This window comes from Ruditapes philippinarum, unplaced genomic scaffold (genome assembly GCF_026571515.1).
Source record: "Ruditapes philippinarum isolate M1 unplaced genomic scaffold, ASM2657151v2 ctg3531_1_1_1_1, whole genome shotgun sequence".
NCBI lineage: Eukaryota > Metazoa > Mollusca > Bivalvia > Venerida > Veneridae > Ruditapes > Ruditapes philippinarum.
In genome coordinates, this window is record NW_026862320.1 from 60,482 (window position 1) to 66,612 (window position 6,131).

A 6,131-nucleotide genomic window follows, 5' to 3' on the forward strand; every position below is an offset into this window, starting at 1 on the left:
GACCATTCGGGAATTATTTTGCTTGAAAATTAATGCGTCTGTCTTTGACCCAATTTACGCAGTGATTTCCCCTGAATTTTTCGGCGTAAGTGTACATATAAAGGGAAGTAACCGCTTCAAAAAAGTGGACTACTTTCGGCATTTGCAATTAATAGCATTAGACTCTGAAATTTCGCTACCATTATTTGTTTGGTCTGACGACCCAAACAAATAAAAACGACTTATTAATGAAGTTCATATTTATGTGAGGCAGCTTTTCAATAAAATGCCTTTTTTATTATCGATGACAATTTGTAAAAGAAGACAGATTGTGTATTGTGTTTAATACATTACAGATATAATATATTATTACTTTCCAATTATACAAGTATAACAGCTGATGGAGGGCTATTTTATCATTCTTTTATAATCTGTTGTGGACATTTAAACTCAGTATGGACCTTGCCCAGCAGGCACATCAACGTTGTTTCAACGTTGAATTATGGTCATATTTCAACGTTGAAATAAGGTTGGATTTATATTCGGATTTGAAAGTTGAAACAACGTTGAAATTTCAACGGTGATACAACGTTGCAGCTTCAACGTTGGTACAACGTTGAAGTTTCAATGTCATTTCAACGTTGAAAACCCACCATACTTTAATTTTTGGATATAAAGCAAAGTAACCAAGTTTAACAAAATATCAAGACAATATTAAATACTTCAGATATTTTATTTAAAAAATACAGTTCAAGTGCAGCTTAAATTCACTTTAATAGTTTTAACAATAAAGCTACAATCTGTTCCAATCTTTTCTTCTAGATCTTTCTGGGTATGTCAGGTGTTTGAGTACTTCTTTGGCTGTCTCTTACTGCTTCTGCAAATAAAAATAAGAAGTTGTTGACTTGATCAATCTCAAATTATATATAAAATTACTCAACTTAGAGATTTGTTTTTTTTATCTTAAAATGCTTTTCTCTAAGATTTACATCATAAAACAGCATAAAAATTAAAACATAGCTAAGTTTCATATTGACAGCAAATACTGTATATAAGACAACAAAATCTTTTTAAAAAGAAGCTATTTAAAAGTCTCACCTATGATTGGTAAGAAAAACTGCTCCCCGTCAGTTGCTTGCAGCATATTCCCAAGAAATTAACATTCTAGGCTCTAGCTAAGACCATTTTATGCAGCATCCTGAAATCAACAAATGTGTAAATTTTATATTAATAATGTTACAGGAATATTCAGAAAATAATATATTTTAAGACAAGATAAATATCCAGTAGTTGAAAAATTTATACTTTGTATTGTTAATAAATTCAAATATATAAATTAATAAGAATTAATTTCAATTTAACAAACCTGACAGTCCTTTTCATGTTGAGTGTAAGGTATACAGACTACAGCTGCAATACTCTAAATTTCAGCCAGGACCAGGATCTAGAATATAAAATAATATATAAAAAAACAGAAATAGATTTATTATTCCCTATAAATTTGCGACTAATCAACTTTTAAGTTTAACACTCAACTTAGTTATTTAACTTAATAATAATGTATTTTTTCAAACTTAATAACACTGTAGTATACTATCACTAAAATTTAAACATAGACATAGTTATATATATTGTCTTGGGACGTAAATTATGTGGGCCGAACTACTTAATAGGTTTCAATTTTATAATTGATTAAATTCTAATTAGGATATAGTACAGACAAATGTTTAATAATATGAAAAATAAATTAAAGAAAGACAAGATTTTTAAAATCATAAATTGCCAAGGACATCAATAACGTCATGCTTACAAGGCCTACCGAACCGAAATCATTCAATCAGGTCGCGAAAACGTGTCAAATCAACTCAATTATGTGTTTTCATCTCTCATTTATTTCATAAAGTAAATTAAAGTAGAATTTTAAGAATAAATAATAATATTTCAGAAAATAATCAGTAAACTAAAGTAAAACATTACGCTAATACCTTCGAAATTCAAATAAAGTGCCAATCGTGTTGTTTTCAAATTTTCCAAAGAGCGCCACCATTTGCACGAACGATAATCATAGACAACAAACAAAATCATAGACCGCAACAGTTACTTCCCCTGACCAGCGTTATTTTATCAACGGGGTTTTAACTAATATTAATTTATTAATTAATATTATTCATAAAGAACTAAAAAATAAAACAACAAACAACAAAACATATTAACTAACATTTAAAGCGTTAATATAAAGTGAAAATTTATTTCCAACTTGATTTGTTAAATTTAAGCGCTAATTTTGAATATAAGGAAAAAGATTGCAACGCAAATTTTCCTGACAAAAATCACTTTCAGACTAATTCAATAAAGGAATAATAACACAAAATTAGTGGTATAAAGGTTTATATAATTATTAAACTAAATATAAAACTTCGACTATTAACAACGTTGAATCAACGTTGTATATACTTTGGCAATATATCCGTATGGTCGTCCATAGTTGAATATTGGTTGAACAACGTCATGACCATATTTCAACGATGTTTCAACGTTGAAACAACGTCGAGTGCCTGCTGGGTGGAAACAATTGCTCATTTTATAATAATATAGAAATTAAATAGTAGAAAAGAGTCCTTAAAGAAAAAATGTAGCAAGCTTGTTTTAATAAAGGCTGTTAATGGAAAGCTTTGAAGATATGTTTCATTGTTGCAATGTTGAGCGACCATAAAGTTTCCAACTTAAGTTATCAAAAGACTATAATTTGTTAACGCATTAGTAATAAAATTACTTATTTTGATGTATTATTATATCACATACATGTAAGATAAGGGTACCCATTTCAAAATAAAAAAATGACATACATCATTAATTTACCAGTTAATCGTATGAATAATTATTAGCGCTATATCACCCATGGGAATTTTTTGTTTCTCACTTACCAAGAGGTGTACTGCTAAGAAATTCGGGTAATCCTCGCATGCATGAGATCTTTACACTGGGCATGTAAAGAACAAAGGGGCCTATTCAATAAGAAGTAGGGACAGCTTCCCGAATTCCCTTGTATCCCATAGCTGTCTCTGAAGTCTAACTCTAAGAGTCATTTCTAGTCCCCGTAAGGAGTTTGATATTAATCGAAAATAGATAGGTATATATTTTGAGATGTTTGTATTTGTATCGACGAGGAAACGTAAAAAATGTGTTGTGTAAATTTTAAATCATTTCATCTCTTCGTTTTGAAAATCTTTTCTTACTAAAATGATACAATAAATACATAGAAAGAATAGAGAATCGTAGAAGTTAAAAAAAATTTTCTTGTTTTGTTTTACGCCAAATTAAACAAATTTTTGTGTCATACCCAAGCGACCGATCCACATAACCGACTTTCCTGGATAATTAACCAATAATTACCAATATCTCAGCGGTGAAAAACAAATGACCACGAAAATAAGTTTATACAAATTAATTTTTGTTCGATTGAGTTGGAAGCTATAAGCTTATTGAAACACTCTCGAATCCGTTCCTGGAACCAACCAGTACTAAGCAATGAATGTAAAGTTTCTTGATCGAGGAAACAAAGGCTTGTCCCCGATAAGGTTTGACCCACGCGGTCAGCAATCCTAAGATGACTTGTCCGACGCGCGCGTTCACTGCTCGACCCGCCGCCTCTCTAAGAATTGATGTCTGAGATAAATTGTCACGAAGAAATTCCGTCACCCCCGAGCCGAGGCTTGAACCAGCAGCCTCATGGTTACTAATCCGATGCTCTATTGGTGGTAGACTGATATATTCATATATTTAACTCTATTTCAATACTGCAAAAACTGTAACAGTTATATATCTTATGTATAAAATTAAGTCATTAATTCTATAATATTCGTAAAAGCAATTTCCTAAACTATATATCTATCAGCAAGACAATATAAGACTATCTTTACATGATTTACTGATGTTCCATTATTGGATATATTCCCATGCATCATATGATTTCTGACAACACTTGATTAGGTTGATGTGTTTTTTCCTTTTGACGTGTCTTCACTTTTCATCTAGATTTCAATTAACTGCATACTATAAATCAAACATCAAATGAATCATAAATATAGTCGATAAAAATTAAATCAGATTAGTGTGTTCATTATCGACTTCATACAAACATGTTGTTGTTATTAAGAAAAAATGCTTGTCATTTTCCTTTTCACAAACAGACTCAATCAAACCGAGCTTGCAAAGCTTTAAATTTTGCCATTTATGAGTATTTTAGGGATTCTGTTTCCTGTTTTGTAACTTTGTTACTTATTTAAATGTTTAAAAACAATTATTTTCATCGCCATCATTAATCATCATCATCGTCATTTTCATAACTTTTATTTCATTGAGCTGCCAGTTATAATACTAACTAACAAGCATTCGCATGTATTGTCAAAATAAATTGCATTTATTTATCCCGTGATTTTATAAGACAAAATGTTTCTAAATTCAATCTTTCACCATTTTCAGGTTTTGATCATGGAACCTTCACTGTCACATTTTATCGCCATTCCATTAAGAGCGACATGACGTTCCCAAGTAAAAAAAGAATGCGTGTGCCCAAAATGTGAAATCAATGGGCGAACCTAAATAAAGTAATAAATATTGTGATAACTAATTAACTAAAGTACTAAAACAATTTTTACGAAACTTATAATATGGAAAGGGGGTTGTATGAAAATCGTGAAATTTCATTTAACAAATGTTTGGGCCAAAACCGAAAAAAATGGGCCCAGCATTTTAAAGCAAACGGAAATAATTTTTTCAGTTTTTAACTAAAGCTGGAATTAACCCCCATTTTTTTCCCCTTGGGAAATTTTTTTCACAATTCCCTTCAAAGGGAAGTATGTTTTTAAAATATATCAAAGCTTTTTCACTTGAATCTTGTAATACATGATTATTATGACAAAGGTGAAGTTGTAAGACAATGGACAATATCCTGAAACCAATACTTCTAAAACTTATTTTCTGTTAAAGTTATACTATCGAAAAGTGGTCTCCAATACAGATAAGCGTTAATATCTCATGCGGTTGACTTGTTTTTCTCGTATGTTAAAAATTTTGTTGCTTTAACAAAAATACTTAAGATATTGCACAAATAGCAAAATATTTGGACTCATTCATTAAGGATGTAACTGACATACTTCTAGTAGGGGCTTTTTGTATTGCTTTCAATATTTGATAATTGTTTTTTATTAGGGCTTCAAACTTTAGACAGCTTATTTTTCCAAAAAAACGAATAAAGTGAATACGTTAAAAAATACGAATAAAGTGAATACGTTAACAGTCTGCCTATGTTACCGGGGACGAACCATGCTTCTCAAACAGTAATTTCGAATTCAGACACAAAAGAAAGATCTGACCAAGCATCAATCTCACGTGAAACATTTACAGCATAATTTCATTAGTTGAATCTCAAGTGTGTCTGGTCCGAAACTACATTTCATATTTATGTGTCTGTAATTTCATTTCGTCTGATCGGGGAAACCATGTTATAATCCTTGAGTATATTGCCATATTTTCAAAATATCTGATATGTTAAATGAATTTCAATCAGATTTGATATCATTTCTTAACATGGAACTACTTTAAGAACTGTTCAAAGAATACTCGACGCGCCACGTTTAGTTTGGAATGGAGAAGTCACTTTTATATCTGAAGAAAGGTAATTATTACAAAAGAATTGCAAACTTTAATAACTTAATTAAAATTGAATAAATATAAAAGGTTATCTGATAATCAATTTAAGCAACCATTCCGATACACCTACAAAAATTTACATTTTTTATCATTGATGCTTAAATAACACTGCAAATAATTTTTTAAAAAGCGTCGTTATGAAGGTGAACATCCTTATTTACTCAATGATAATGATATAAATCTAGTACAGTTTTGTACCCGTACACTAGGTTTGAATTTCATATTTAATTTTTTTTACAGTTCCTACACAGTGTCTTTCTAAAGGTAAATTGATTGAGATTAAAGGTATGTATTGAGATTACACGAAGTACATGTGTAAGGATTTAACTCTACACGCCATAGTTACAGACAGTATGAATACATAGTGTCGTTAAAAATCTGGCAGTTTTTTAAGAAATGACCAATATAACTCGACTCGTAAAATGTAATGCAGCTTTCAA

General features: G+C 30.3%; 1 long non-coding RNA gene across 1 annotated transcript; it reads right to left on the reverse strand.

The window, feature by feature from the left end:
* Window positions 1-457: 457 nt before the first annotated feature.
* LOC132718643 (uncharacterized) lies at window positions 458-1,471 on the reverse strand. Its single transcript, XR_009624127.1, has 3 exons — window positions 1,346-1,471; window positions 1,078-1,177; window positions 458-856 (listed from the first exon to the last, which is right to left on the reverse strand). It is a non-coding gene; the product is annotated as an uncharacterized LOC132718643 (long non-coding RNA).
* Window positions 1,472-6,131: the final 4,660 nt, after the last annotated feature.